The sequence below is a fragment of the Falco rusticolus genome, chromosome 8 (genome assembly GCF_015220075.1).
Source record: "Falco rusticolus isolate bFalRus1 chromosome 8, bFalRus1.pri, whole genome shotgun sequence".
In the NCBI taxonomy this organism is placed as follows: Eukaryota; Metazoa; Chordata; class Aves; order Falconiformes; family Falconidae; genus Falco; species Falco rusticolus.
In genome coordinates, this window is record NC_051194.1 from 48,281,953 (window position 1) to 48,296,366 (window position 14,414).

At 38.4% G+C, this 14,414-nt stretch overlaps 1 protein-coding gene across 5 annotated transcripts in view; it reads right to left on the minus strand.

Moving 5' to 3' along the window:
* Positions 1-14,414, minus strand: part of ZNF385B (zinc finger protein 385B) — a 168,765-nt gene that overhangs the window by 76,525 nt on the left and 77,826 nt on the right. Inside the window, exon 1 of one of the 5 annotated variants that reach the window (XM_037397202.1) lies at positions 13,101-13,265. The exons of the other annotated variants lie outside the window; for them this stretch is intronic. The gene's annotated coding sequence lies outside the window, so the exon portion shown is untranslated. Of the gene's footprint in view, positions 1-13,100; positions 13,266-14,414 lie in introns of those variants that run through there. 5 annotated transcript variants of the gene reach the window in all.

Genomic DNA, 14,414 nt, shown 5'->3' on the forward strand with positions numbered 1-14,414 from the left:
AATTGCTAATATGTCTCACATTTAAAAGAAGAGTCAGCAAGATAGTGTGATATTTGCAGAGTAAACTAATTACAAGCATCACGATCTTGTTCATAGTCTGGAACTTTAATTACTTCAGAGAAAATATAGAAGAAAATAATTAGATAGATTATAGTTGTAAATTATGCAGACTAATTGATGGAGTTATAACAACTACTTCAGCATTTCAAAGTTCATCCTTCAATAGCAACTAGATGCTGAGAGTTCTGTTCTGTCTAATACCAGTGAGAACAATATAGACATATGGTCCATCTTTCCCTGAAGGTCTGGAATCCCACTGCTCAAACTTTTGCTTATGCTGGAAAAGTCAGTTACAAATTTGGCTTGCAGAAAAAAAACCAAACCAAAACAAAACAAAAAAACCCAAAACAAAACAAAAAAGTCATTGGTGATAAATCACAGAAAAAAAGAATCATATGCAACTTTCGGTTTTCAGAAGAGCTTATAGGGCTGGACTTAGGGGCAACACTAGCTTTGCTTGTAGGTTCAGCAACTTAGAGAATCGGAGATTTAACACACACAACACATCAGAAGGGAAATGCTGTCCAAAAGATTCAAGGGAAGGGAAGAGGACTGAAATAGGATATAAAATTTCACTGTAAGACAAGATACAGAATTGCGCCTGAAGGGATACTGACTTAATCAGGAACTGTTTGGCTTAAGGCCAGACTAGAGTTACCTGGTGGTCTTCAGTTCCTCCTACGACAGATATACAGTCACATTTGGCACTATTACATACGTACACATTCTTCTCAGGAGTGCAAATAGGCACAGAGAAGCTTCTACTACTTATATTATAACCACTCTGCAAAAAGAAGCCTGTCAAGTCTCAAGTACTACTGTTATTCTGTCTCTCATAAGAACAAAATTCATTTTATTAAGTGACCTGGCAACTACTGTTCCATACTTACATTGACCTGTACCAATTAATCTCATCAAGCACGTCTGCCCAAGTTTATTCCACTCTCATTTAGATTCCCACCATTCTGTCTCTTTTCTTTTACTGCTTTACAGATAGTTGAATGTACCTGATAAATGAATGAGTAGGTGGCAGTTCTTTACCCTGGTGTCCACCCTCGAAAGGTTAAAAGTAAAAAATGACAGAAATCTTGACATTTGTGAATTTCCTTGTAATGACTTTCAGCTGACAGCCAAGTACATCCAAATAGTTTTCTTAGTTGCTTGCCCTGACATCACACAGCAGAACTGATAAGAATATGCAAGATTATATTCTTCCCATCTGACTGGTACCTCTGCCCAGCATCGTGTGCCTATTGGTGTCAGTAGCTCTCACAGCCAAGCAGGAGACCCAGCCTTGAGCTGCCATCTCCACCCCATGCAGGGTGGCTTGCTGTACCATGAGCCTGCTCCTGTACACCTTTCCACTTTTCATCATCGTAGCTTAACACAAAATAAGTTCAAACACTGATCTGGAAGAGATCCCTTGTAGAGAGCCTACATTAGTGCTGACTACAAAGACAACTTCCTGAAGTGGTCCATATTTTGAAGGGTACCTGTTTGTATAAGCTTTAAAAATATATCAGATAAAATATCAAAGACAAAAATTGCATTAGATCATTCAAACTAATCCCAAACTTTTCATGAGAAAGTTACAGAGCTGTTAACACCAACCAACAAATATCTTGCAACAGCACTCTCCGTTGAAGCCTCCAGTTCCAGTGTTAACCACAGCAGTGGCTGCATTGCTCCCTTCAGCAGATCTGGTCTCAAACTGTACAGCAGAAGCTGTAAGCAAACAAGTGAATAATTGCTGTAAGACCTCAGCTTAAGTTTTAAGTTGTCACACAACAGGCTGGCATGTGAACAGTCAAGGACTACGTAGATTAGAGTATCAGTTTAATTAAGAGTTTTAAGAAAGTGCAATGTAACCGAGAACTTAAAAAATGTGTTATTTTATTTGAATTACATGTACGCTTTGGGTTTATCTATAAACCTTCAAAACCAAAAGACTGCTCAGAAAGCTTTTGTGTCTGAGACAAATGAAAACAATTAAGGAAATCAAACTTTCAGCAAAAGTTGGTTGTGTTTCATAGTGCAGACAGGCTAAATTACTTGATTACAACAAATGACAGAAAAATACAGAAATGTTGCCTTCATTTAGGAGGGCCACAAACAGGTGTAACTGGAGTCACGAGTAACTGAGGACCACATGAGTATCTGTCTAGTTCTCTGAAGTCTAAAACAGACACCAGATGGTATCTCGTGCTGTTGTCAGTGATTGAAGGTGTTCTGTTTTGCTGCGTTAAAAGAGGGTTTGTGTGATGCTGTCAAGTCAGACTGAAGAATAGCTGGTTGCAATCTCCATCTGCCATTTTGCCTCATAGAGAAGAAAAGCCTTTGATAACTGACAGTTCAAACAATCAGGAACCCTGGATTCAAGAAATGAGGTGACACCTTTACAAAATATGGAGCACTAACATGATACATCAACTGGAGAAAGTTGCACTCACATTCAACTAATTTAAGATTCCAAAAGGTGTCCTGGTACATGCTGCATTGACAGTATGCATGCATACATATTAAAGGCAGAATTCCCACAGTACATCCAGCAGCAACAGTTCAAAGAGATTTTTCAAATATCGGACACAAATTACTTAAAATAATATAGGGTTTTTTCATTAACTCATATCTCGCTGCTTTTGTTTAAGAATGGATTTTCTCATTTAGTATGCCTCAACTACATAAGAACTCCCCTTAATTCCTATTCTCCCTACTTAATCACCAAGCATCCTTTTTTGAAATTGTTCTCCTCTCATAGCTGGTTTACAGCACTAGTCTCAGCAGCATTCAGTCTGATCTTATCAAGCCTTTTCCTCATGAACGATTTTCAATTTTACATGTCAGTAAAATAGCCAAGCCCCTGGCACCATGGAGTTAGGATCAAAACCTGATGATAATTCCTCCCAACCCCCTTTTATTTTATCATTTATAAGAAAAGCATTGCCTTTTTTTCACATGCTTCCTCTTTCAGATCAACACTGAAGCTAGATGAGAACTTTAACCTTTATCTCCTTTAGGAACTAACCCCACTTTTCTAAAGTGGTGTTTGTTCTCTGTTCCATCAATAAACTAAGAAAGCTTGAGCTCCTCTCCAGGTGGCACATATTGTATACGCCAGGAGCCCTTTGCTTTTCATGCAACTCATTCCATTAGAGAAAGTAAACCAGTTTCCTGTTGAATTTTAAAACAGTACCTCATATATAGTTTATAAAAACTGCCAATTACATCAACCTTACTTCTTCTGGTATGTTTTCTGCTTTAAAATGTCACATGCAATACTTCACCCATAGGTGCAGTATCTATTACTGGCTGTAACCGACCGTGCGCTGGCACCCATTTTGTTGCTATCAACAATCACTTAAGCATTACAGATTTTTTTGGCTGACAACATCACCCACTGCATTGTTGTTACACTTAAAGTTGCCATGGAGACAAAAGAACAGCTGATTAGCAATATGAATGCTGGAGAAATGCTTATTCTTTAGTAATAGGATGCTACTTGCTAGTATGGAGTCTCAGGGTTTAATGGAAGTTATTATAAATAGTAACTTCTGAATCAAAGCTTCACACACAAAAAAAATAGACAAAAGACAAACAAACAAAACCACCAAAAAAGGTCTCCTCCATTTCCTCCTGCCCACCCTAGTTCTACTGGTAATAAACACAGGTTGAGGAGTGTCTCCCTGCTGTGGCACAAGAGAACAGCAGAGCAGAAGTTGCCTCCAGTCCCATATCCTAAAGGATACAAACAGTCACTGCACCAAGATGCTTACCTTATTTTCTCTCCATGTGCCTTTAGGTTGCAAATAACCTCAAAATGGGAAAGAATAAGGAAGTTCCATACTTCATCTTCCTCAGCAACTCAGATTAAAGTGCTGCTCCATCCACGGGAACACAACACAAACTAGGGAAAAAAAATAATCAAGGAGCCTCTCCTTGATTTGTTTTCCCCTAGCCGTACAGACCTACTTTTTCTCCAGCACTACACTTTCTACAGAGAGTGTGTGTAGAAGCTCAGACTAACAGCTGAATCTCACTGCTCTCTGCTCATAATCCATTAACTCACATTACAGTATGACTTGCAATTGATGGGAACTGAGGGCACTCAGCCCTGGGATACTTGGCACCTTTCGGATTCCAGTCCTAGATGTTTAATTCCTTTTATCTCACCGCAGCTCCTGCTCCTGAGTGGACAGAACACATGGGTTCAAAATGAGTATCACCTAAAGATGTTTCTGTCTTAAATCCTATTGTTGGCAAGTCAGAGAATTTCTAAAGATCACTATCAACAGCAGATTATCCCTGGTTCAGTACAGTGCATCAGAGACAAAATGCAGAAAAGCAGAGTCTTGTCCTGAAAGCCAATCTGCAAGCAAAGCAAGCAGCTGTCAGGAACAGCTGAAGAGTATTTTCATATGTAAGAGCCTTCCCCTCACCCTCTGCTTGACACTGCTGCCCTTCTTCCAACACCTCAGTGGCAGCAAGAGCACAAAACCTATTCCCAGGGGCTGATGCCTGATCCTTCCCCAGCAGCAGGACCAGTTTTAACCCCTCATTTTCCTGCCCCAGGAGCAGATGCTGACTTGCCTGTTACCACGAGGTGCAGGAAAATACAGTCAGGAGGAAATATTATAGCAGGACAGGAGGTGGTACGGGATAATGCACTGGAGTAGGAGGAAGAAGACTGAGATAAAGATGACTCTTCCTCCTCCTTCACCAGACCACCCTGCTGAATGACTCCTGCACACCCTTTCGAAGTCACTGAATTCCCTCTGCCCTCCCTGCCTTTGCTCCCTACAGCCTTGACATCCCACTTGTGACTCCTTTTACCTCTACAGAAGCCTCTTGCAAACCCACAGCTTTCAACAACTCAGCCTCTGTGCCAAAATACATTTTGTTGACACTTCAGAAAGAATACTTCACACTGAGGATTTATGATCTTTCACTCACATTGGACAAAATCTGCTTTTGCTAAGAAGCCTTGAATTGACTTAGGAGCTCACAGGAGCAAAAATATTAAATGCTAATATATGAAAGAACAGGCAGGCTGTGACAGCGGAGGTCTGTTCTTCTAGCTTGGAAGTTTCCAGCTGAGTGAGAACATTCTATTGATAAGCTGAAATTAAACACACAGATTGATCCCAGTTTTACAAATTCTCTGATCTATAGCAAAGGTGCTTAAAGTGGAACTAATATTCTGAAAGAACACTACTTTTTTGTTCTTTTGAGCAAATATTTTTCTATTACTTGAGGGAGAAGAGGACAGACAATGATGAAAAGCTTTTATTACAGTTATCTAATTCAGCATCCCAGCACTCATATGCAATCCTAAGGTCTAAGGGACATGATACAAATGATCTCAACAGCAAAGAGAAGTGAAAACGTAAGACCAACCTCATCAAAGAGAGGACAAGACAATATTTTAAATAAGCTCCTTGCCCACTCAGGAGTTTCATTATTCCAACCTCAGTTTTATGTCAGCAGGTCCTGCGCTCCAGGCTTGTCCAGTCACAGAGAGATTGCACAGCTTAAGCAAGTAACCTGGGCAGACGCCCAGCAAGACAGGAACTCCTTCCAAAAAGAGTGCTGTCCCCTTATGACACCCTATTCAGAGGCACCAAGAGCCTGTGACTGGGATGCCTGATAAAAGTACACAGCCTCCCCTTGGGAAGTGCATCAGTCCGGGCCAGCAGAGGGCTGGGACTTGGGCATCACCCCACCAACACTGCAGCAGCTGCCCATTTCTGACGAGGCTGAGCCAACACGCCGGTCTCCAGCTACAGACAGAAAAATGCAGCCTGGCACATCACTTCTGACAGGTTGCCAAGCCCAATTCCACATATCTCTACAAGTAAGGGATGAAGGAAGAAGGTAAATCTGCTAACAAAATGGTGACGTTTCTGATCCTTGTGCCCACACAGTCAAGCCCAAATGGAAGGGAAAGAAGTCCACGCACCATGAAACTAGGTAAAACTGAATGGGAAAAGGAGAACAGCTGAGTGGCAGCCTCAGCTCAGTCCCACTGGCATTTTTTTATCAAATATATTTGGAACTGCTCCCACCTTGGGAGAGAAAAATCTTCTCTGAAACACAATTTAAAGAAACATGTGATGGGGCAGGAAATAAAAGGCTTCAATTCAAAAGATTATATAGAAAGACCATTTTAGAGGGGGGGAAACTTTTAGAAAAGATTGTTCAATGAAAAAAATTCCAGATGGGACTCAAAAATAAATAAAGCAAGAAACTGATAACTTCAAGGTCAAGTTGCATTTGAAGATTAACATATATTCAGACATTAAGAAATAAGGGTGTGCATTTAAAGCTTAATAGCTAGTCACACAAATTCCTTGTGAGAGACACTGCACCAGCATCTATGTGAAGTCTACCCTAATTCATTTAAGGACCTACTTAAGTAAAAAAAAAACAGATACACAATTTTCTCAGACAAAATATGAGTCTTTCTTTCACAGGACAACTAGATCTAAAAAAAAAAAAAAAAAAAGAAAAAAATTAATGCCCTGAGATAATGATAGACAGTGGATGTGCAGTGGTAGAGGTTTGCCTAGGATTTCAGCTCCTATGTTTCTAGCTCAGATATCTTAAAGAAGGACAATATCTGGATAAACTGGGGGGTGAAGGAGTAGGATACTTGGACTTCTCAAGTGCAAAGGAAGAAATGCATTTAAAATGAACAGTAAATAGGGGTCAAACGAAGTTTTAGAAGGGATCCAATCAAAGTACGAAAATGAAGAATGATACAAAAACTGGCATACACACCCACAGATCATCTAGCAGCTTCTAGCAATAAAAACAAAAAGCAGACTTAACTGTCATCTTGCTATATTAGCTTAGTACTTCCTCACTGCACCTTAGTGAGAGGAGGGATTCCTTGGTGTGAAGGCACAGATGCAGGAAGCCTTCCCCTCAAGAAGTCTGGCAGAGAGATGCTGCACAGCTGCTCAGAGCAAAGGCCTCTGGGCAGAGCACAGTACAACTGTCACAGCCACCATGCAACATCCTTGCAACAGCTCAAATTAAGAAACATTGCCGCACTTCCAGTAAGTCCATCTTTCACCATTTTGTTTCTTGTGGTGTTAAGAATTGTTCCAGATTCAATTTAATAGCAGTTTGTGTATTTTCTCAGAGGTCAGTATCAAATACTCCATTATTCATGCTCGCGTTTAGGGAATTCATCCTTAGGATATCATGGTTTTTAAATACTGATGAAAGGTCTTAAAAGTCCCCTGCATTTGTATTCATAATTGACGGTATTATATAATCTTTAAGTACTGAATGACTCACAATTGGGTATAAAACACTGACTTTGTAGAAACTGTTATGCTGCTTAGTATTTCTTAGACTTTCCTTGCTCTAAGGGTCCAGGATTTCAATCCCTGATGTTCGGATTTACAAGAAGCAATTCCTCTCAAGTAGAAGTCTTTCCTTTGTTTAATTTTAAAAGAATTTAAAAAGAAAAGATGGTGCTGAGATCCCCATTTTTGTTAGACTTGCGTAACTACATCTCAAGGTACTTCTCAAATAGCTTAACAGAAGGATTTCCCAAATCTTACAACTATATCTCCAACTATAAGCAAAATAAATCCCTAGGTTTAAGGATTCAACACATTAAATGTATTTGAATGAATCTTTCCTGTGTAGACAAAATACTACAAAAATTTATTGTTTGTTCTGTGGTTAGTTTTTCTGTAATCAGCTCACCCTCCCAAGTCCACAAAACCTGCTCATTTCTTTTAACTCAAAGAGCTACTCAGATCCCAGTAACATATCTTTGAAATATCAAGACTATTACTATCTTCTTAAGTATCACTACAGTATAGTAAGTCTTTAATTTAACTGGATTCCTGAAGAGGAAGAAAAAGGGTTATTGAGTTGGTTTTGTTTGCTTGTTTGTTTTACTGTTATTAAGCTGTAATAGGATCCCACCCCTTTCATTATCTGATACTATTTCTCAATGGCCAAGCTTGAACAGGGACTCAAAAAGTAAAATAACGCTGTTCTTAATGTCCCAAGAGCAGACAGCTAACACAGTAAACTGATACCATTTACAGCTGCTAGAAGTAAGCATCTGGCTTAAAGACCTCTCATGTCATCTAACTAATGTTGCAAAGCACCACATATGCACAGAGTATGCCTCTAAAAGTAACTCCAAGGTTACTCCACACAAAGGAACAGCAATAACCAAATGGCAGCATAACAAATCTCACCTTTATGAACCTGGTGACCAGGACAGGAATCACAGACTAACTCCACTGCAGGAAAAGCATTATTCAAAAGGTATCTCTGAGTTGACTAGATATAGACAATTTTGAAATAACGATTTTAATGAGGTTATTAAAACCCTGAAACACAAACATAAAACACCATCCCTACTGCTATTATTAGGACTAATTTAAAAGGTAAAGAATATCTGTACCCCTCACTGCATCACAAATGTTTGAGGCATAAGCAAAGAATGTCCCTTACTTTGATACACTGAAGCATGATTAGGATTGATGGGACAGAAGAAATATACAGTATTGCTAAGGCTTAATATTGGGAAAACCAATATCCAAAACAACCTATCCATTAAAGCAAAAGGAGAACGTCCCACGGGAAAGTCAGGAAAGCCAAATACCTTAGGACTTCTAAAGAGAGATCAGAAAATAATGAAATTCGTGCATGCAGCCTATTCTCACATTTCAGTATCAATTTCACTTTTGTTTCATTTGTATTTTTAATATTAAAACTCATTAAAAGTATTTCAAATGTGATAATTACCATAACTGTAAAATTTAAAGAGCACAGAGCCACAGAGTAATCATTTAGTCTCTATCATTGCTGATCTTAAAGTATATCTTTTACTATTGAGTATGCTCAGTGAAAAACTGATTTTGTTCTATAGCTGGAGTTCTACTTAATCATAAACCACACATCACTCCCCATGGACTCCCTTGCACTCAAGATGCAGAACCAAAATGAAAATGCCCCCCCTTCTAAGATTTTACTTATATTTCATGTAAATTGGACAAAGACCAGATTCTGTGGATTGCTGAGCCTATTTCTAATCTCACATATGGTCTTGTCCATTAGCTTAATTCCACTAGCCTCAGAGGATTTGCATGGGTAAAAAAAAAAAAAGGCTGTGCAAGCCAGCCACAAGACACTTTGAGCTGAAGCACACACCCCACGACAGCCTGACCTGCAGTACATTAGGCAACTGATAGGCAGTGGAGATGCTGCTGAGCCTTTTGTTTTAAAGCTTGTCAGAAATACAATACACCACTTCAGAAGCCAACTCCTCATTCTACTGCAGTGAGCGGCAAAACTTCCAACAAAACCAGCATTACAAGCTGACAGTTTGAGGGTAAAAAACAACATTCACAAGGAATCTTGTAAAACCTGGTCACTCAGCTTTATAGCTCAGCACATACCATAAACTACAAGACCACAGAGAAAGAGATGGACACCCTACTCCTTTACCTCCAAGCATCTCCTCTATTTTTTACTGGATGAACAGCTATCCTTTCAGTGCCATCAGAATCACATAAGCATAGGAATTGCTTTATCAGTTAAACTGCAGGTTTGAATCTGTTCTTATTCCTGTTTTTTCAAAAGCTTTGAACACTTTGAATTAATATCTTTTCATGTCTATAGTGCCCTTAGGTTCCTATAGTTCTAAGCAAGCCTGGAGTAAAGTATCTCTTCCCACTGTTAGTGATATCCCTAGTCTGATCTTGACTGTACCTGGAAAAAAAAAACAATACAGAGGAAACCCCGCTGCTTCCGTAATTCTCTACCACAATCCTGTTCTGACGTCTCTTCCCCCCTACAGTTTCAGGAAGCATGTTAAAAAATTGCAAATACTTTGCTCAGACAATTTTCCTTCTCAGCCTCACTGCTGACTCACACTTACCCAGAAATTGGAAGTTTTAAAATGTACATCTCCAAAATGGTCTCTCTCCCCAGGCATTCTAACCAACAAATCCTTTATTTACAGAGAAGCATTTTACCAAGTTCTAGAGATTTGAGACTACCCAAGATAAAACAGACAGACTTTTGGATTAAACTAAATGCAGCTTCTTGGTTTTGCAAGAACACGTGAAGGAAGAGATCAGGGATTTAGGAAGACCTTTAGCTATGGATGTTACTTTTCAGGAGAGAATTCATGAATTCCTATGAAGTATTTCATACTTAGCGAAAAACTGAATAGCTATGAAATACATGTAGGGATGTTCAAATTAAGATCTTTGAACTACTGCTATTTCTTTAGGGCTTGCAACCTTCTTTTCATAAGTAACTTTTAAAAGTTCGTAAGTCAACATCCTATAGCTAGATTAATATTCAACTCTCAAAAGGGACAAAACCCGTGCTTTCTAGTCAGCCATGATTTTGCTATGATTTACTCATACATTCAGTGCTTCTGTTCTTTGTCAGAGATAACCTCACCCACACACAAGGCAGGGCTGCCGCCTTGTTCTGCTGCGCTACTACCTGTCATTTCAGGAAGTTGGCAGTAGCTTTTCAAAGAACTTTTCAGAACTATCTTTAGACCTATTACTGACATTTCTACCAAATTTTCATCTGTGCCACCATGACATGGTGACAGACATTAATATACGGTATCTCAAGTCACTAAAAAGCAGTTAATATCAACAAACATTAATTTTCACACAGGAGACAAAGCACATGAATCAATCTAAGAATAACCTTGGAAGCTATTGCCAAACACAATCTCCCATCTACATGATCCTCTTAAATTCAATCTTAAAAAAAAGAGAGAATAAAATTTGGGTTTAGTATCATGGAACCTCCAAAATACTTTCAAACTCATTCAAGGTGGAATTCTGGGAAAAACAATGCTTTAGATGCTTTAGCTACTTTTCTGGGATTAAGAATTAGCCACCTTTTCAGAAGTCTTCTAATTCTGTATTTACTCTTAAGACACAGGCTACCAAAAATAGCTAGCTAAATAAATAAATAAATGAAGGAAGGAATGTAGAACACTATCTTTTCATATCTTTAAAGTTCTCACTGGATATTGCTTTTTAAATATATTACACTTTCTAAAGGAAAAGCTGGTCTAAGGCTGACTCATTAGTCTTTTGCCATAATTATTTCATTCAGTCCTTTATGCCCAGTTTCATGAAGGCCTCCTGATACATGTCAGCAACAGCTACTTTCCTAAGAACGCTGTAGGACTGTATCCCTAAGTAATCTTAAGTAACATAAAAGTAATTTAAGTCTCTAGTGTCTGTAATAGTGACAATTCTATTTTAGTAATTATATATTATATGCAAGGGTGTATTATATTTTGGTTTATTTACAACAACGAACAAGAAGTGTTCTAAATTGAAGACAACTATAGAAGCATATGATCAGTTTAGGGATTTTTGGGGGCAGTGCTTTGTTTTGCATTTTTACTTTTATTAGCATTTTCTTAATCAATCAAAATAGGCTTTTCTAAAGGCTTAGGGCAGATACTATCCTAGTTGTTAAGTAATATGGTGGTTTGTGTAATACGGTAAAAGGTATGACTGCATGCTTCCGTGAGCAAGAATAATGCAGGTAACAAGGAGCAAGATATGGTGAGATGAACTTGAGTATTCTTTTGCATCGAGGAAATGTCTTGACATTTAACAGTGCATGTATTGTTGTAGAATAACAAAGAGGAATAGTTCAAAACAAAATTTTCTTTCTTCCTTTCTTAAAGCTCTCTTTTTCTTCAGATTCCCCAGTAAAATCTTGAAAGAACAATCTGATTCTTTAGTCATCAACTTCATTTTAGTACAAAGCACAGCATCACTAAGGACATATATTTGTTACTGTCTAAATATCTGGTAAAAACAGAGGAAAAAATTTAAAATTACTTCAGAATATAATTTAGATACATATGAAAGTCTTTTTTATTCTAGTACCACAAGAGCACACCCATGCAAGCAAGATGCTAAATAAGAAAGCGATACCAAATGGAGCTCTGCATAGACATGGAGGTGAGTCAGCCACCAGGTGGGTTTTGAAAATAACCTACAGGAAGTACCTTGTAAATGCTGGTGAGATGCCTCATCACCTGTCGATAACTGCACTTATCACTGTTATGTCAATCATTACCTCTTCAATTAAAGGAATCTGCTTTATCAGGGAACACTGGACATCAGTTTGGTTCTGTCCCCAAAGGGTGTATATAGAAGTGCTTTGCTGATCACTGTCCTTTGAAATGTGCAAGTCTGAGATACATTTCTCTTTGGTAATAACTGTTAATGAAATTACCTAATAAAACAGAGATTTCAATCACAAAGACCACAAAATTAGATTGGTTTCATAGTATAAGCTGATCTTCACTGTCTGGCTTGTATTACTACTACAACAGGCAACACATTTAGAATGACTAGGGGGTTTGTATGCTACTTTTTATGGTAAGATCATATTTTTCAGTAGCTTGTAAATTGTCAGTTTATTAGTTGAACTCTTCCTCATTTAGTTTAAATTTTTATTATTGTTTTAAATTTCAAGTCACTTCTGAGAACATCTATTATAAATAACTGGAGGGCATATATGCTTGAACAAAGAAAAACTGGTAGACATTGCCCAGTTAGGATTACCTGATGCTTCCTTTGCGAAGGATTCTTAAAATTTTTCTGAGGAACTTCTCACATTTCGGTTGTCCATGGATATCTGGAAGAATATCCTAAGGCTGTCCACCTAGTCTTTGAATTAGGGATATACCTTCTGAGCTGTTGAAAATCATCAGTTCCTACCCCAGGGAGATTTCAACAACCTACAAAAATTCTATAACCAATCTCAGAAAGGACCATGCTACTTCTAAAGCTCATGCCATACCCACAACCGTCACACACTTGGTCACTTACACCCATTTGAGTTGTGAAAAAAACACCAGGGTAAGAGAGCAAAACGTCTACTCTCAAAACTGAAATTTAGCACTTTGTCTCAGTACTCGCTACCTCCTCTCCTTCCAATGGACAGGTTTCCCCCAGGGCTATGAGGACAGCCAGGCAGCACATGCAGTTAGAAATTGCTCCTACCCACAGAACATAGGGAACAACATTCTTCAGAGTCTTCGCAAGAAGGATGTTGGAAACAAGAGGAACCAAGACAGGTTTAACTTCCTCTTACAAGTTCCTGGATTCAGCAACTTTTCGCTTGAATTGAAAATTGCCAGCTTTTATCATCACACGATATTATTAGCCCTGTAGATCAGACAATAACAAGAAATAATAAGCATACTGTCCTCTGTACCTTCTTGTGCCATTCCGGTTGCACTGAGGTCAGTTTTGTTCTTGCTCCCCTTTGCCTATCTGCCCACAGCGAGGCAGAACTTCTGCCTAAAGGCGCAGAGGACAAACAGGAATAAACATTACAGCAAAGGATTACAGGCAGGTATAAGTAAATCATACATAAATAAACCCCTGATCTATGCCAAAGCAAGCTGTATCAGGATCAGAATTTTCCTCTGCTAATCCTCAGTGTCTCATAAAAACGCTAATGAAAGACCTGATCAAAATCCCAGAAATTAAAGCAGGAGAAAACTATTCCAAATATAACATACTTCTAAACAATCCCTTGTTTTAATTGCACAACTCCGAACCTTGGCCAACAATGTTCCACAGAATTCAAGCCAAAGCCATCCCCAACTGTAAAAAGTTGTTGTTCAGATAGATCCTACCTTCTTTTACCAGTTAAACCAAGTTTTGTAGGAGAGAGTACTGCTTGTGTCTGTGTCCACTATTGGATGTTGCGTAAATATTAGGCTTCCTGCTTGTGGAGAAACTACTGCAAAGTCTCTTTCAGTTCTGTTTGCACATTTCAAACTTCTGCGTGATTTAGAACAAGGAAGTTTATGTAATGCTCCCGAGAAAGTGCAGTACATCATGGCTCATTTTAATTCAGGTATGAATACATGACACAGATGAATTCACAAAACACTCCTTTCATCTGAAATTTAAGTAGTAACCCTTTTCCCCCTGAAGGTTTAAGCAGCTTTAAGTGACGAAATGATTATATTTTGCTGTTTCTTTAAAGCAGTACTGGATAGAAACAGCTTAAGATTAATTTTTCCTGAATTTATTCAAATATACACCATCGACTATAAGGAAATTTGAATAAGTCATTCCAAAAGATCTTGATGTTCCCTACAGTTATACAATATAATGACTTTAAACTGCATTTTAGTATTACAGCACATAAAAGCATCTTTTCCCTAAAGGCCAAATTGTCAAGTGCTGAAAAAACCCAAATATCTGTTTGCCAAATCAAGAAATCTGTACATGCATCTAGGACGCAGATTTTATTTGTGCACTGCCCATTACCAAAATTCTTGCTTACTTGTAAAGCTGGTT